The sequence below is a fragment of the Pogona vitticeps genome, chromosome 2, assembly GCF_051106095.1.
Source record: "Pogona vitticeps strain Pit_001003342236 chromosome 2, PviZW2.1, whole genome shotgun sequence".
Taxonomy (NCBI): domain Eukaryota; kingdom Metazoa; phylum Chordata; class Lepidosauria; order Squamata; family Agamidae; genus Pogona; species Pogona vitticeps.
Window position 1 is genome coordinate 166491091 of NC_135784.1, and position 18616 is coordinate 166509706.

An 18616-nucleotide genomic window follows, 5' to 3' on the forward strand; every position below is an offset into this window, starting at 1 on the left:
TCTAGGGTCATGGAAAGTACTGGTTTGAAGCCACAATTAGCCTTTGAGCCAAGCTGGCAAGTCCCACAGTGAGGAAGGTAAATGAAGAGGAGGTCAAGAGCAGAAAAAGCCTAGAATTTTGCACAAAGTGCTTCAGGGAAGGGGATGTCCCAAACAAGCAGAAAAATAACAGGGCAGCCCTAGGAAGGCCTACTCAAAGGCAAGTTCCCTTACTTACAAGGTGGCTTGCTAACAGGGGAGTTGGTCTAAGATTGCAGCCTGGAAGGGGATACTCCTAGGCTGCCTAGGGGACCCCAATACTCAGTTTGCAAACTATCCCAAGGAGAAGCTTGCTGCCTGACCCAGATCATTCTCTCCCATCTTTTCCTCTTTATTTTCCATTTTCTTCCTTACCGGTCACCTCCGTTCTCTGTCAGCACTGACATGCCCTCCATTGAGTGCTGCTCCTCTACTCTTCCAGCTACCTTTTCACCCTCCATGCCCGTTTCTCAGTACCCTTTTCTGTTTAAGGATCCCTTCGCCTAAGGATTATCCTGATAAAACAAACAGGGCAGCCTTTAACAGGAGTTCATTTTTCTCCGCCCTCTGCCCCGTTGCTGCAAAGCTGTGCTGACAGAGTAACAGGGTCTAATACTGAAGCAAGAAAAAGCACAACCACAAAGAGGTTTCTTTCTCTTTCTCACTGTGTGTTTGTGTATATGCACACGTGTGTGTGTGCGTGTGTGTGTGTGTGTGTGTGTCTATGTGTGTGTCTCTGTGTGTGTCTGTGTATACACATATCTTTGAATGGGGGTGAGGTGGCAGTGGGATTCTATGCCCGGGTCTATAATTCCTGAAAAATACACAAATCAACACTTTGAAACATGCGAAGATACTTCCGTACATGCAGGCCCTCTAAATATTTTTGAGAATTGACAGCACCAGCACATATGCAAGTCTGTCTATCTATTTTTCAGACCATCTGTTTGTCCACCTGCCTGTCCGTCCATCCGTCCGTCCATCCATCCATCCATCCATCCATCCATCCATCCATCCATCCATCCATCCATCCATCCATCCATCCATCCATCCATCCATCCATCCATCCATCCAGGGCTCTGTCCTTAACACATGAACATGTGCCCATAACAAGGGGCTGCTGCCTCAGCCTTTTATCCATCCATCTAACTCCCCACAATGCTGGCACATCCACAGGAGAGCAGGGCACTATCTTGACTCCAAGGGCTTGAAGGGTTCTGAGGCTGTGACCCCCTTTTGCCTGATCCTCCCACACTGGTGTCCACCCAGCACCATTCTAATAAATATTTAAAGAAGCCCACTAAAATGTTTACTTGCAGGTTGGCTTTACTCTAAGCTGGGTCATGACCCTGAGTTTGGACAGCAGAACAAAGGGAGGGTTGATAGGGGTAGGAGAGGTCTTGCTGTTGGGAGCGACATCATCTCAGAACAATTGTTTGGAGCAACAGGTTAATTTACTTGTTTGGCAAGTGCTCTCCAGACTAGAAGCCAAACTTTAGCCAGGGTCTGCATGATGGAGAGATGCCTGGAAATCACACACACCCCTGTCCCAAATACCCACGCACATGAAAATCATTTCCACATTGTATGTGTGTTGGTGTGCAAATAGAAAGATTGGTGCTCAGAAAAGGAAGGAAGGAGCTAATTAGCCACTCTGCCTGCAGTCCAGTTAACTGACAAAACTCTTATCAGATGTCACGCTTATAACTGTCCACACACATTTTCATCATGAATCTTCTAGATTGCTGTATATCCAGTTTTACTGAAGTCCTTGGGACTTGCTGGTAATAATATTCAGGGTTAGAACACTGGTCCTCCAGAAATAATGAATGGGACTCCTTTGTGAATAAATATGGTTAGGACAGGGTTGGATTGGAATTTACTTGGGAATACAGTCTGGGGTGTCTCAGAACTGATTCTGCAACTCTCACTGGGATTTATTTCGAAGTTAAAAAAAAGTAGGGAGGTCTCCATTTAAAATTTTAGTTTTGGAGGATTGAAGGTTGGATGAGCTATGTATTCGTGCTTCGGCACTAGAGCCCACAATCTTTGTCTGGGGTCTGATCTCATGCAAGGCTACGTGTATGGCAGATTGTATTTTACATGTCCTTTGCAGAGAATCTCAGCAGCCAGGCGTGGGGTGCATTTTGCTTAATGATTTTAATTATTATCGGACTGTATTTTGCTTACTGGTTTTATTATTATTATTATTGGTGGCATCCTCAGAGCTGGTCGTCTTTGTGTCAGTCACATCTTGGTGGGTCCAAGGATGCATTTCAAGCACAATTGAATTCAGGGAGCCTTACCTTGGCTGGACCACGTACAAGATCCAGCTGCCCCCTGTCACTTCATTCAATAAAGGAAAAAAACGGGCGGGTTCTTCTGTTTATAACTGTCTGACTTTAAGGAAATCCTGCATTCTTTCCACTTCTGTGTGAGGTGTCCAAGTCTCCCCCCACCTACCCCAAGCTATTCTATGGTTATTGGTCTTTTCTGTGGTGTTATCACTGGGGCTGAGGGTTGTCTCTGAAGGTTGGAATCCTAAATACACTCACTCGGAACTCAGTCCTAGGGAATTCACCTCATTGAAGATTTACTTCTAGCGGATAAGTCTAAGAGGCAAATCCCAGCCACTTCACACGCCTTCTGTAGGGCATAGGAGGTACACTGGCAGAGTACTTTTGCTGCATCCCTAGGAGACGACACTGGCTAACCCTTTCTCAAGGCGCTCTGTGGACAATCACTCCCCTATTTATACCTATGCTTTTAGATATTATATCTATCGAGAGATCACCCTGTGCTCGCCTCCAGTAGTAATCCTGACCCTGCAAAGGTTTCCCCGTGAATGTTTGTGTATGTGTGGCCATCTATCAGAGAGCCAATCCTGACTTTATTATATTTTCTAAAGGTCTCTGGGATTCTACCGGGTGTGAAATCTGCCAAAGCAGCCGTCTACGTTGTACGAACTTTATTTAGCAGCACCTTTAAGTGCCTGAGAACACGCAGGGAGCTCCTGCCTGCAGAACGTCTCTCGGTCTGGCTCTTGTCTCTCGAAAGCGGTATTTGTGTGCCCTTGGGTGCGCGGGAAGCAGGCGCTAGTTTAGGGAGGCAGGATTGAAACGCAGTAAATGGTTGCGATCCGGAGGGCTGTACAAAGGCTTCGCTTGTACCCGTTGGGTGGCCGGCAATGTTTATCTCCAAAAGAAGAGTCGGTAAGGAGGGATGAAAGAGAGGCGCGGAGTTAGAAGGAGCTGGGCAAACTAGTCCCCTCTACTTGGCCAGAAAAAATTCTTTTAAAACAAAGAGGGCGCCCGTAATTCTGAGTCTGCTATCCCGGCTACATTTTCCTGGGAACAAGACCCACTGAATTCGGTGGTGCCTATTTCTCAATGGCCATGTTTAGACTTGAGCGGCTAGCGGAAGTTATGACATGTTGAAAGTCAGCTCAGTTATAACTTCTAAGAAAAGGGACGCGATCCCGCCAGGCCGGCATTTTTCACATTTGTTCCAAACTGAGTCCTGCTGAGCTCAAGAAAAGTCACCCTCCCCGCTCATCATGCCCCACAGCATTACTTCAGTAGGATTCGACTGCAAGGGACGTGGGTATGGGATGGCAGCCGCCTTTAAGAGACGGTGATCTCAACCAGACAATTAAATACCTACATCACATTCTTCCCTGGAGAGTCTCTAAATAGCCTGGATTGTGTGCTTCTTCTTTGGGAAGCGGTTGCCCTGTTTATCTACGGATTCATTTGAGGCTCTAACAATAAAACAAAACAAAATAAAATCCCCCAGTCTTGTTTGGACTTCAGCCCGCTCACTGAAGGCTGGCGTATACCGGACGGTAAATGCAGCCTGAACTAGAAGAAGGGTTTACAGCACAAATGTGTACATGTCTACTCTGAAGTAAGCCACTCTGGGCTCAAACAGCCTAACTGCTAGATCGCCGTGTATAGGACTGCAGCCTGCAATCTCCATTTTAAGAGGCTTCACTGGCTTGCGGATCGAGCCAGCTACAGACGATAATCGTACGAAAGCTTCCTCAAACGCCGTTAGCGCCAGTCCGTCTTCTAGGCGGCAGGAAATTTTGCTTCCTTCCACCCTTCCGCCGCCGTCCCTGTTGCAAATATGTGCCTGGAGCTCTAGAAAAGCCGCCTGATCCGAACCGAACTTTCCTACATCAGGGATGGGTCTGAAGCATTTGGGGGTCCCGAGGGGGAGATACATTCTCCCTCTCGCATTTTGCAAACCCCTTTATTAAAGGGTGGGGGGAGGTGAGGGGGAAAAGGAGAAAAACGGCCTTGCTGTTGGTTTCTTCCACCGCGAGAAACCTTCCCCAACCACACCCGGAGAAATACGGCCGTACTGGGGCGAATGTTTATTCTCGCAGGGCAGAAAAAACACAGAGGCACATTCTGAAACATAAGCACTTTCCCTTCTATCTGGAAACCATCTTTTCTCTGGGCAGGAGAGACAACTTCTTCCTAAAATGGATAGAAAATAATCATAATCTGGGGATCAGCATCAGGAAAGCTCCGGGGAAGATAAATCACAAGTGGTTTTTGTATCTGGGTGGGCCCTCTGTGTGGGTGCCTGCACGTGTGTGTTTACCTGTCTGTATCCATGGGGCCATTATCTCGCAGGCGTGGATACAGCATGTTTACCGGCCTCCAACAACAGTGTGGGATTCCAGACATTTTACACTGTCGTCTTCCCAACGTGTTTGCTCGGAAAGCATCCCCAAGTCTTTCCACTTAACGTCTTTCCAAGTAAACGAGCTCATAATAGCAACCAACGCCACCTCGGGTTTTAAACACAGGCGCCGGGACAAGCGCTCCCTCGCTTTCTCACGAGACGCAGTTCGCCATGTACTGGGAACTTAAAACGAGTCGGGGGCCTTGCACGGGGACGCCGCCACTGCTCCTGCCGAAGGCAACGGCTGAGGCGGCTTGTGCTGTGACCAGAAGCGGTGACACCTCAGCCCAAAATTTTAGGATGAGTCGACCCTCAGACTAAGAGCGAAATGGACCTGTAGAAAGACAGCAGAGCTCTATATGCTAAGCGTGCCTACACCCGCTGGAAGTGCAAAGGAGAAAAGTCTTCAGACTTCTCCCGGCACTTGATGGTGGATCGGACCCCGAGTATTTAATGCTTGTGTCAGATAGCCTGCAGACTGTACGTGTATGATAACATTACATCCATCTGTAATAATAATAATGATATGTGGCCAGGGTGATTTCTACTGATGGCAGCCCTCCCAGTGTTTACTACTCAGAAGCGGCTTACCTGTCCTATAACTTGAATGCATATTTATATAATTGGCTGTAGTTATATCTAGTCATTACAGTTACTTACATGGATGGCACCTCAGCATCCGCAATAGGGTAGCTGGCAAAAGCTTATGCCATAATACATTTATCAGTCTTCAAGCTACCGCTGGACTTCAGGATGTTTTTACTGTTAACAGAGTAGACTTACCCAGCCACCCCTCTGGAAATTTGCCCAAAGACCTTGGTGCCAGTGGGTGAATGAAACTCCTCCTTCATTTTCTCAGACTTAAATCAATGGGACAACAAAAATAACATCCTGATGAGCATAGATAGAGTTAAGTTGACTCATATTTCCCTGGAGGTGGGAATAAGAGAAAAAGGCCACCTGCAGTCTCTTTTATGTAGAAGTGATTGTCTGCACCTGGATTCAGGCCACTCAAACCTGAATCCAAGCATTACCTCTGAAATTGTGTATCAGTCCCAGTATCTCTGCACCTATATGGGTGTCGTGTGTCCTGCATGAGTAGGTGCCCGTCTCCATGCATTTGGCCAGATCAGAGTCCAAACACAAAGAGTGTGCAGGCTTGTTTGCATTTTGTGTGTGTGCACCATTCTGTGTAAGAGTTTATTCTACATATGTGTATGCCCAAGTATGCATGGAAGGTTAGTTAGACAATTGTATGTTTGAGAAGGCAGTTCGTTTGTAGCTGAAGTGGTAAGAAAGAGTTGTACACCTGAGTTCCACATGGTAAGGGTCCTACTCTGGAGTGGGAAGTCCCCATCACATTGTGGGTCTGAAGAAGTATTAGCCTATGTGCAGTGTGTTCATCTGGAACATGCCTGTTAAGTATGGAGCCAGTCTGTGGCAGCTCCTTCAGGAGTTGGGGAACCAGTGGTTGTCCAGATGTTGTTGGAGTGCTTCCATGACTTTTGACCATGCTGACTGGGGCTGAGGAAGCTGGAGTTCAAAAACCTCTGGAAGGAGATCGAGCCAAGAGTGAGCAGATTTTCATTCCAAACCATCCCTCACTACCACCGTTTCTCCTCTCCCTGCTAGAATCATATGCTAGAATCAGAGAAGGGGGGGGGGGGAATATCCTAAGGGTCCTCTAGTCCAACCCCCTGATGATGCAGGAAATCAAATCTCAGGTCGCTGCAAATTACTTCCCAGGATGTTGAAGATCAATCTGTCTCTTGATATTCAACAATCTTGGAAGAAAGTTTTAGTGGCGATCTCGATGGTGTTCATACAGCAGCTTATTTCTCTGCTGTGGAGTCTTGTCCGTTTTGAATGAGTGGCAGCTGAAAGGCTGCTGGAGAGAGTTTTTGTTGAACTTGTCCATAATTTCCATCACACTAGTAGTTTTATTTGTGATATTTTACATCTCATATCTTTCCGTTCATGCCGATAAGACCTCACTAAGTTTTGCCATCCAAGTGATGAAGAGATAATATGGCAACCACTCCTAAATCCAATCCCTCCAAATCCTGCATGTGTGAATGCCTGAGACTTGCTTCCTTGCTAAAATTGCACCCAGGAGGTAAGCTTTGTTGGGCTTAATGGACATCTTCCACAGTTTTAGGACCCAAGAGGCCTGTTTGTGCATGCATGCCCTTTGGTCAACATGGCTTTCCGTAGGTGCCATGGGGATGGGGCTGACCCTCTTCCCTTTCATCCACAATTAATAGGATACAGTTCTATCTATCACACTTTGAGGCAGCAAATCCTCTTCTAGCTACCGAGGTAAAGACTTCAAGAGGAACTTGAAATTACCTGTAGGGAAATTTTTGGAATACTTGCAAGACTGCGAATTGTTTGTACTTTGGAAGATCCTGATGAGGTCCAAGATAAGTTTGCCTTGGCTCATATATTGGGAGGAAAGGGAATTCCTCGCAAGACTTCCTGGGAAATCTGGCAGAGCAGAGAGCTTTAAAAACAACAACAGCTGTATAACCCTGGCCAGCTGCATGTGTTTTGAAGTGTCACCTCTCTCTATAGCCTGTTATTTTATGGCCTGTGCTTCCTTCCTGTGTGACTGTTACTGAGCGTGTGCATGTATACTGATATAACTATTAGGGATGTATGTGTGGAAGGGTAGCATCTACATACTTAAGTTGCAGGGTTATGTGCACAGGCTAGCTTTCCCCTTTCTAAACTCATCGGCCAAAGAGGAGATACTTGGTTACAGAACTGACTTGTTACATTCAGGACACTTCTTACAAGCATGCACACACAGATGGCTTATCAGATGGGGTAGACTTGAAAAAAAGGGACAGGAGGGTTATGTTTTGAAGGGGGGGGAAGCATTCCTGAAATGCTCTTCCTTCATTCCTTACATCCCATTAGTCTCTATGATGTTTGTTACAAAACAGCTTGTCTGTGTTCTGCCAGGATCCTTCAAAAACTGTTCATCCTTCTTTGGATCTCTGGACCCTTTTGCCCAGAGGAGCTCCCACATACTTCTAACAAGGGTATGTAGCGGTTTGGCATGTGAGAGCACGGCTTGGGGGTGGGGATGGTAAGAAATTGATGCGAACCTTTTGATCCTTCTGCACCTCCATCTGACCTGGTTTTAACTGCAGCAGTATAAAAGGCCCTTCGCTGGGCCATATCCGGAGATCACCTCCCCTCTCACTGCTCCCTTTGCGCATCGCCCATCACTTGTGTTTTCTCCTTTGGTCTCTTTTTATACACAGAGACCACTCCCTCTTTGATCCTAGGCTTGTTCCTTTGGGAACTGTCTTGGAAGCACACCCTTGCTCTGAACCTCTGGAGAGCCATCTTGGAGTTCCATATGTGTGGTCCTGGCCTGGCCATCTGACCATGGCTTTTGGAACTGGGCTGTTTCCACAACATCCACCAATCTGTGGTGCCCAGCCTAATGAAGACCCCATGTGCAGTTGAAAGCTAGTTTCAGTTTGTGATTTTGTTTTTTTAAGAGATCTAATAAAGGTATCATCCACCCTTGCCCTCAGATTCTTTCCTGCCAGGACATCGTTTCAGGCCAGTAACAAAAATAGGTGACAAAAACTAATAATTATTAGTTTCAACTAATTAAATACCATTTCCAAGGAAATTCCTTTCCTCACTGCCTTCACACATACCCCATGTCTGCAGCTCTTTGTAGACTTATAGCTTGGATCATTCTATCTACCCCATGAGGATGACTTCACAGAAGTAAGTGAGATTGTTAGTGGAAGTGTTATAAAAATCTAGGACAGAATTAGAGGCATATACCAAATACAGTACTGAAACCTTAAAGTACACATTGCTTGTGGATAGGCCATAATTGGACTGGACAATAATTTTGCTAACCTTCCAGGAGCCTGTAGAACAAAGCCATCAAGTCAGTTCTGACTTATGGTGACCTTTCCAGCTTTTTTCAGGTAGAAAATACTAAGAAGTGGGTTTCCCATTCTCTTCCTCTGGGACTGTGCAGCTTGCCCAGGGCCACACAGACTGGCTCTACTTTGCTGGAGTCACAATGAGATACCTGCCCGGCTTTAATTTTGTCTTGTCAAGTGAAATCTCACTCAGTGTGACCCTTTGTAGGGTTTTCTATGTAGAGAGTACTCAGAAGTGTTTACCCTTCCCTTCTTCTGGGGACATTCTGGGGCTGTGCAGCTTTCCCAAGGCCACACAGACTGTTTCATCAGGATGCATAATGCAGAATTGAACTCCCAACCTCTGGCTTTACAGCCTGGTACTGAACTCATTGACCTCTCCAGTCGGCTCTCTTAATGTTTACTTGAAAATAAATCTCCTTGCTTTCAAAGAAACTAAGGCTATAAACCTAAATACATTTACCAAAATGTAACTTCCACTGAACCTATTTTTGTTGCTCTGGTACAGAACTAGTGAGCTTGCTTTGAAGACATTAATTGACCAAGAGCTATATATTTAATGATTTTACTGTGTGTCTGACAATACTGGACTGGTAAATAATTGATTTTGGGAAATGACAATTTAAGCATACCAGGTCCAAGTTTAGCCATAAAAAATTATATTCCATTGGACTCAGTGGAATTTACCTGTGTTTTCCACCTTCAGTAAGTGAGCAGACATGACAATAAACATCAATAGGACATAGCATGTCTTAAGGAGTCTCGGGGCCTTAGCATCCCTATACCCTAAGTATCTTGTTGCACCTATGGTGAGATATGAAATGGGGAAACAAAATATGAAAAATAAATAAATAGCCCTGAACAACAACAGCAGTAATTTCTGGTGCATGTGCTTCTCTGTGCTGATGATGTTAGCTGGAGTTAAAACAGCATGGCTTTGGCTACTGGATCCCACCTCAGGTATAAGGCATGGACATACTAGGAGACTATCTAGGGTTGGTAGCAGTTGCAGCTGCTTCCAGGTAAATCCACTCAGCATCCTGTCCTTTGATGGGAGGCCAGGACGATCAGCACTTAACACCCACTATGAGAAGTGGTCCATCTGTATAACAACATTTAAATGGTCTTAGACATAATTTAATGATCAAAGCTTTCCCCAAGGAACCATAGGAACAGCACTTGTGTGGGTGCTATGAATGCTTTGTTAGAGATCATTAACTTTTACAAAGAGCATCAGTTTCAAGGTCCCTTACATTTGTGGTATTGTAGTTAAACTGGGCTGGAAGTGGGTTAAATTTTAAGACAAATATATCTGACCAGATTCAAACTAATCCACCACAATAAAGCAATTCAAATTAATCAATCATTCCACTGATGTTTGGAGCTCCCCCAATTGTGTTTTCAGGCCTAGATATCACTATGTTTATTTATATATGTACGCTAGCATATTTCTTGATGGAAGGATACTGCAGACCTCAATCCTACACATGTTTACTTGAAAGTAAGTCCCATAGCATATCATGAGTGGACATACATGGAACTGAGCTATTGAGACTTGGGTACAGAATTTAATCCAGGTAAACTGGATTCCAAAACAGAACAGACACTTGAGATAATATTACAAACACCCACTGGCTACCAGAGCACACTAAAGAATTTCACAAGAACATCATTCACAGACTACTGCAAATACTTTGACCTTGTGTCTCGTGGGAAACTATGGGTTGTCTGCCAGGCAGGAAACTTCTCTCGTGTAGCTTTTGAGCAAGTCTTTATTTTAAATATTGTTGGCATCAATTAAACTGATTATTTGAATAGTTGAGGGCACCCTACTTGATCTCCTCACCCTCACCTATTTTAAAGTTAAATTTTATTGTATTTTGTTTTGTTTTGTTTTGTTTGCGGGATGCAAAAGGTTTGCATTTGTTTAGTTTCTAAAACCCTCATCCCAGACATCTGACATGTTAGGCTGACTAAAAGTCTCCTTCCAGGTCATTGCCTAAGCTTCAGGTGAGGGAGCCCCATGAAGAATGGTGTAAATGTCGTGGCTGGTTGAACGTCTGAACCTCAGACTCCCCTCCTCTTAATCTATCAATATATAAAGCTCTCTTTGGCACTCAACCTACCTTTCCGAGGCAGTCCCTCTTTCTCAGGGTTTAGGATATATTTACTGTATCTTTAATCCTGTAGCTTCTTTGGTGGAGGGCGGAATGGGCCTGAAAGCAACCTGCCATTCCTTCAGAAGTGCTACAGAAGAGAAACAGGATTTCACACGACCCAGTGGGGTCTGTTCCAGGACAAGCAACAGACATTTCTCGCGAAACAATGTCCGAAAGTGAAAGCATGTGTGCGCGGCGCTGGATTTCACTACTGATCTGGATGGGCCCCGCGAGGCTGGAACTGGGACGATCTGTTTTGGTTGGAGGGGGGGAAGCACGGAGCGTTGTTTATGCTCCCCCTTTTCTCCTGAGGAAGCCTGGGAGGACACTACAAAAGAAAGAAAACGAAAGCTAGAACCTGGAAGGAACAATACGGGGGGGGGGGGAGAGAGAGAGAGAGAGAGAGAACCAAGGAGCGGGCGGAGGATCATATTGAATCCTGGCACTCGACCTTGATTTCACAATAGGACAGTCAACATGGCTCCAGAACCCAAATTTTCTTTCTTCTTTCTCCCAAATGCAGTGGGATAAAAACGTGCCTTTGATCTGCAGATCCCTAGCCTGCCTAATTAACGCAGTCTCTCTCTCACTCCCTCTCATACACCCATAAATCTGTCAGGCCTTCCGTATTTCAGGTGCCAGCAATAAAAAGAAACATGGTTTACCAACACACCTACAGGCTCCGATAACTACGCAGAGATAATCTGTATGAAAAGGTCCGAGGCCACAAAAGGCGGCGCCGGAGGAAGAAAGGGAAGTGGCTGTTTCTGAAGTCCAGCCGGCTTCGATCGTCAATGAAATTAAAGCTGTCTTTTCCTAACCTCGCATCAGGAAGCGTCTCTGACACTAGGAATCGTGGTGTGATATGATGGCGGCTTTTAAAACTCCCCAGCCCGGACATCTAGGAAGTAGGGGCCTTTTGCTGTATGTAAGAAAGAAGGAACTCAGTCCTCCTGGGAGTATGTGTGCAAATAAACTCCGGATAGCTTGAAAGATTGCAGACCTGAAAACCTAAGTCTTCGTTTTATTCCTGTTGGTAAACTCTCTGCAAACTTGGTGCCGGATTTACATCGACGCACAAGTAACAGGCAGCAAGTCGGTTGGAAAAGAAGCACAATGATTGCATTAAAAGGGGGAGGCAGATGATTCTAGACGTGTTCGGAGCATGGGATATACCCAACTCGTTGAGAGTGACTACTGAAGACATTGTTGCATGTGTGTTTTAATCACGCATTAGTTAGAAAAAACGATAGCACCACCTTGGCAGGACTCTGGTGCATGAGTGTCGGGCTTCGTTCAAGTGAAGTTTGAGCATCAAGAAACACAGGAGGGCCTGCTCAGCTCCATTCCGTGCAAGGGTCCAGAAAGACCCCCAAATGGCGGGATGGCATCTGAGCATGTGCAGAGGAATATGCCCTGCCTTGCTGGGTAATCTACCCTAGGACTTTGTCTAAAAGGGATCTCTGGTTGTGCGCCTTACGCTTTTAGGTGAGAACCGACAACTTCCAGACACCCGAGAGGGGAGTCCCGATCCATCTCCTGTTAGGAAAGGACTCGTTGCCGAGGCATTTTGGCAAGGACCCCCGGTTACTGAGAGTCAGCTTCAGCCACCACCTTGCAGAAGGAACTCCATGCCTCAAGGGCTGTTCTAAGAAAAGGGGAAACATGGGGGAAGGGGGGGGGGGAAGAGATGGAAAAAAAAGAAGAAGCTGGCAGACTGGTTTCACCGGAGGGCTAACGTTCCAGTCTGATGAATTCTCGTCTTAAAGAGGCGACGTGTCCTTTCGTCAGAACCTTCTGTCTCCAAAGGGGGGGGGGGGGGGAGAGGGAAGAACCGGGTCTAGGAGGTTTTCCCACCCCCTGCGAACTTAGGACTTTAGTGCAATTTGGTGTGTTATCATATCTGTAGTTTTGCAGTCAGTAAAATCCAGGAAGGGCTCCGTCCTCCTTTAGTTCCTTGGTTATTTTCTGGGGAAAGGGTGCAATTTCGAGGTGAGAGTCTTAGAGCAATTCCTTTCAGATAGCTCCAAGATTAATTTTAAATGTAAAAGAAAACAATTCTTTTGTTAAAGAGCCATTTAAGAGCATTTGTTGTGGTATGTATTTATATAAATCACGCAATGGATTCATAACAAAATAATTATGATTATTCTTTGGATAAGTGACGTGATGCTCCTTGGCTTATTTTTACCCTGTGAAACAAAAAAAGATATAGGCTCTAAAATGCGTCAAAGAGTCTTCAGACACTGTAAAAGATGGTCACGTTTCTTAGGACACGTATATTAATAAGACACATGTATTAAGAGTCTGCTTGATGAGATGCAATAGGTCATAAGCCTCTTTGTTTTGCTTGCGGCCACGCGGCTACGTGATGGGGGGGGGAGGAACCCTAAAAGAATGTCCGTCTGTGATTAAAGCAGCAACCTTATGCGTGGTTTGAAAGGCAGCCCAGAGAGTTAGGATGAGTGGTAGGGGCTGCCTTCCTTACATGGCGCCGTCGCTCGGTACCCTTTCCTTACCTCCTCCTTTGCAACTGAAATGGGTGAAATAGGCGTTTGATTACTAAGGCCTGGAGACTTGTAGTAGGGCGAAGGTGGGGAAGGAAAAGGGCCTTGGTGGAAGGCCAAGAGAAGACGACCCGTCGGTGTTGCAACTTCACCGGAGGCATTCCTCCAAAACCGTTTTTTCCTCAGCTCAAGTTTCAGCAAAACATGGTGCTTTCTTTTTCCAGCCGCGGAGGGCCTGAAGCTCTGTCAACCTCCTTAGCTCTTCCTCTAAACTAAAGCATCTAAGGCAGAGAGATGCTGCAGCTTTTCCCCAAGTCTGTGGCTTTGTCTATTGAATTCGTTAGAGGAGGGCACTCAGAGGTCACTGGGTGTTGGAGTCATGCTACCTCCCCCCTTTTCTTCCCCCTCCACTACACTGCTCCCTAAGCAATTCAGTTTTCACCAGTGGGAATGCTTTACAAAAAACACCTTCATTATAGATTGACCTGCAGCTGGGCTTGGCCCTTATTATCATTTTTGTCCAATAAGGGACACACATGGGGAAGCAGGACTTTACAGAATCCAGCCTGTGCTTAGAAAGCCTGGTTGTATGTCTTAAGAAGAGGACTGGATGAAGGGTTTCCCCAACTCAAGTAGCCTGCTTTCAGTGATAAAAATTATGTTCTTTTGAGGACATGCAAAGTGCCTTTTCTTCCCCAACATGACCTATTCTGTGCACTAGGGTTAGCTTCAGCCATTTCAGTGGAGACTCATTGAATAAACTGCTGATAGGTAAGCCAAGACTTGTTGCAAATGCTGTTGATTCAACATACAGCATTGTGTGGTGAGGAAATCTGTAGAAGAATGCAAAACTGAAAAAGATCTATAAATATCTTGAGGACTGCCATATTCACCATGACATAAACTTCACTATTACCAGATCCAGCAACAGGGTAGCTGAGTTATAAAGGTCAGCATTTGAACTAGAGAGAAATCTTGGTGAGAGATTCTCTTAAAAGAATTTTATTATTTTATGGATGTTCTCATGGTGCCTCAAATGTTCCACCCTGTTTAAAAGGTTATATAGAATCTCAGAAGAGGAGAGATTGACTATGTCCGGAAAGTAAAACTATGGCAAAGAAAATGTTTGCACAGAGCAAGGGTTGACGGTTTTCTGAGTGTTGTTGACAGTCTCTCTCACCAACAGTAGCCCACATCGCCAGTGATGGATACTGAACATAGTGGTTCTTCAATGTCCAAAGGGTCACACGTTGCCTAGTACCAGCACAAAGTTCTTCATAGGGTTGCTGTAAATACGTAGTCAATGGTCCTTGAAGGTAGCTCAGAAGCTGCTCATAAGATGCAGCTTTGTAGCAGCTGATCTATCCAGTACACTACCACTCCACTACAATAATAATAATGAACAGCAGTAAGGCCCCTATGTTTTCCAATTTTAGCTTAACTCTGCTGACTGCCTTCTGGCCCATTCTGTGGTATTGATAGTTATCTCTTTTTAACCTTCTGAGTCTAGTGGATCTGAACAAATGACTTCTCACTGATAAGAACTGAAGGACGAGGCCTCGTTCTCTATTCTGATGATTAGAAAGGTGTGTTCTTGAGGGTCTAAAACAAGGAACTCACACCTGTACTCTCAATTGCCATCTCCTTTGTGACCTGTCACTAAGGCAATGCCACTGTTGTCCTTTGGGCACCAAATGAACACATTTTGACCAAACCAATGATCCCCAATGTGGCACCCATAAGTTCTATAGTTCTCAGTGGTCCAGGACAGTAATGGCTGGTGACTCAAATTGATATGAATCCATGCTGGCTTTTAGTCTGCCCTTTATAGGGGTTAACCAAGGTGCTGAACCTATGGGGTGGGGGTGGAGACTGGGATTCAGCACTGTGGATAGCTCATGTGGACTAAAACTTGAAGTGCATTCATAGCACCCCAAAATTGGACAGTGCTGTTTATGGATAATGGGATTGTAGCGCAGTTGAAGGGCAGCAGATTGGTGGGATCTAATATACAATGGAGAAAGAAGTTTTTTTTTTCAGCTGCTGAACTATTAAGACTTGACTGTTGAACTGACTGTTGGTTTTGGAAATTGTATGTTCCTGTTCTTCTGTCATTTAAAAAAAAACTGCTGATGTGATGTCCTGGGCATGTGAGTTTCTCTTTGATTATCTGTTGGGATGCATTTGTATAGCAGTAAATGCTGGCAGCCAAGCAGGCAGAGTCTCAACAGGAAAGTTTTCTAAGCATGAATGCAGAGTGATAAGAAATAAGAAATTCAACCACCTGTTGACTTTCTTCTGTCCACCATGATAAACTGTACTATTAAAAATACAGGAACACTGTTAGGAAAGAAAATAATTTACCATCTGTACACAATCATATTTAAATATGATAGGACAATTGAGCATAACTTGAGGAAGACTGTGTACACAATGCAAAAAAAACCCTAAATTTTATATAAAATTGTAATGAAACTTGGCATCTAATAGTTTATTCAAAAATTTGGTCCCTCAGGAAATTTGATGAGAAGTAGCATGGTGCTTACTGACAACATAACAATCCAACTAAAAATGCCATGACACACTGTCCAGCCAGGGTAGATATATGAAGTTCTTGTTATAATCTTCTCCTCTGGTGGTTCCTCTGAGATCCAAACATGGTCCTTTCTCTTATGAGTGGGAAGCAATGGCTACAATCACATTAAAGGAGAATCATCATACAAACCACTTAGGTATGGATGTTTATTTTGGATTGTATGCCGCAATGGAGAAAGGTGCTTCCTTCTACATTGTGTTTGCATAGCTGGCTTTTTTGTGCCTCTGTGAGTCTAAGGCAGAGGCAAGGGGTGGGGTTGGGGTTGAAGCCTTGAAGTGGCCTAGCTTTGGTTCAGTCTGGGGTCAACCATGCTTTTCAGATCCAGAGGAATGACAGCTCTCAAGGAAGTCAGTGCGAAGCCCACTGCATTACTGCTACTGTTCATTACGCAGAGCTGTGTGCCTACTGTTTGCAGTGCTAGGCCTGAGACAAACATTCACTTGAAAGATTTTGCAATCAAAACTGACTAAAAGTTGAATGAACCAGGCGAGAATACCGTATTTTTCCATTTATAACATGTCCTTGTGTATAAGACACCACCACCACCTCCCAGTCTTCTAAGCCCAAAACTAAGAAAACTTAGGTTTGAGTATTGAGCCTCTGGGCTCAGAATGCTTGGACATTAGGAGTCCCTCTTGAATTTGAGCCTGCAGGCCCCACCTCCGATGAGATGTATTCCAATTGGTTTGTTGAGCATCAGCTGATGTCAGTTCCATAAGACTCATGATTGGAGGAAGCTAAGTCTCCTCCTGACTGAAAGATTTTTAGTGTACAATAATGCTTTTAGGAAACAGTAGTATCTTATACTGTACATGGAAAAATATGGAAATTTTGACCAGCTGTTCAAAACAAACACAAGATTAAGTTGCTGACCTCCTAAGGCTTTTTAAGGATGTACTGTATTCCTGTGGAATCGCCACACACATAGCTCTGTCACACTAGCATTCAGCCTTGCAGAGGATTCTGGGTGCACCAACTGGAGCAAAGCTGGGCAGGTAACAGCCTTCCAGCTCCTCTTAGACAACACTGTCCCCCTTCTTGGCTATTAGCCATGCAGTTTGGAGGTAACGAGAGCTGGCGTTCTGTAGTCTCTGGAGAGCCACCTATTCCCTGCCCCTGATCTGAAGGGTCCTCTCTGTCCATACAAAGTCACCAGCCATGCTTCTTAGGCCTTGCCCACTCCATCTTACAATGTATCCAGATGGAAACCCCAATGTTTCTTTAGAGTTGCATTTGGTGGAGAAAGACTAAGTAAAGGTAAAGGTTCCCCTTGCCATTTAATCCAGTCTGACTCTAGGGAGCGGTGCTCATCCCCAAGCCATAGAGCCAGCATTTGTCCGTAGACAGTTTCCGTGGTCACGTGGCCAGCACGACTAGACACGGAACACCGTTATCTTCCCACCGAGGTGGTACCTATTTCTCTACTTGCATTTTTACATGCTTTCGAATTGCTAGGTTGGCAGGAGGGAGAAAGACTAGTGTGGTGAAAATGTTACCTGATCTGTTTTGCTGCTCAACCTCTTATAGAAGAACTTTGGTTAAGCTTCTGATGCATCTGGCTTTTAGAGAACTAAGGAGAAGGGTGTGAGTAAAAAGATGGTAGAAAGTCGAGCTACTGTTTTGCTTTTTTTTCCCCATCCATGAAAGATAAGAAAAGAAGCTAAGGGGGGAAACTACAGAAGCAGGAATTTATTTTGGGAAACCATCTCTATATAATTTTTTTCTTTATTCTGGCTGATTGGTTTCCAAGCTGTCTCCAGCTGATGTGAAACCTTTTGTTCTGAAGAAGTTTGACAGGTGTCCTGAAAACAGGCCTTAGGTCTATGAGCAGTGGAGTGTACAGCTATTATTTATCGAGCTGTTTAACTTGTCCAGTGTGTACACAGGCTGCAAGAACCAAAGCAGCCTTTCCCAATGAGTTATCCTCCAGATGTGCTGACTTAGGCAGCTTGTGGCCAGAATAGTGGCACACCCCTGATCAAATTCTGGAGCAAAGTATCTTGCCTGTAGGTTCTACAGGCGGTGCATTGGACTGTAACTGTCATACCATCTGGATGGGCTGCAGCCATTTGAAGTCAAAAAGAATCTAGACTGACAAGATGTGGATTTTTTGAACTGAGATTCTGTTTGCACTTAGGAAGAGGTTGAATAAACTGCTGGAGCACACGATGGTCTGGTTTCCATCTCCTCCACCTGAAAGTAACCAACTCTGGTATCAGAATGAAGGCCACCTGAGAGCACACACCATTTGCTTTTATTCAGGTAAAGGTAAAGGTAAAGGTTCCCCTTGACAATTTTTTTGTCCAGTTGTGTTCGACTCTAGAGGGCAGTGCTCATCCCCGTTTCCAAGCCATAGAGCCAGCGTTTTGTCCGAAGACAACCTTCCATGGTCACATGGCCAGTGCGACTTACCTTCCCACCGAAGTGGTCCCTATTTATCTACTCGCATTTGCATGCTTTCGAACTGCTAGGTTGGTGGGAGCTGGGACAAGCGACGGGGGCTCACTCTGTAGCGTGGATTCGATCTTACGACTGCTTGGTCCTCTGACCCTGCAGCACAGGCTTCTGCGGTTTAGCCCGCAGCACCACCACGTCCCCATAGTCTCCAGGACTATGGACTAATTGGTCAGCACTTGGTTGAGTTGCTACAAGTTAGACACACTGGGTCCTGCATCTTCAAGCAGCCTGAAGACAAGGGAGTATGTGCCCTCCTATCTACAG

The 18616-nt window shown here is 45.1% G+C and overlaps 2 protein-coding genes across 13 annotated transcripts in view; both read left to right on the forward strand.

Moving 5' to 3' along the window:
- The window catches only part of HOXC8 (homeobox C8), a 159882-nt gene that overhangs the window by 69233 nt on the left and 72033 nt on the right, over window positions 1-18616 (forward strand). For 3 of the 10 annotated variants that reach the window (XM_078384648.1, XM_078384649.1, XM_078384652.1), the window contains exon 4: window positions 18033-18157. The exons of the other annotated variants lie outside the window; for them this stretch is intronic. The gene's annotated coding sequence lies outside the window, so the exon portion shown is untranslated. The remainder of the gene's footprint in view (window positions 1-18032; window positions 18158-18616) is intronic. 10 annotated transcript variants of the gene reach the window in all.
- HOXC4 (homeobox C4) overlaps window positions 1-18616 on the forward strand; it is a 100800-nt gene that overhangs the window by 10151 nt on the left and 72033 nt on the right. The gene's annotated exons all lie outside the window — the stretch shown is intronic.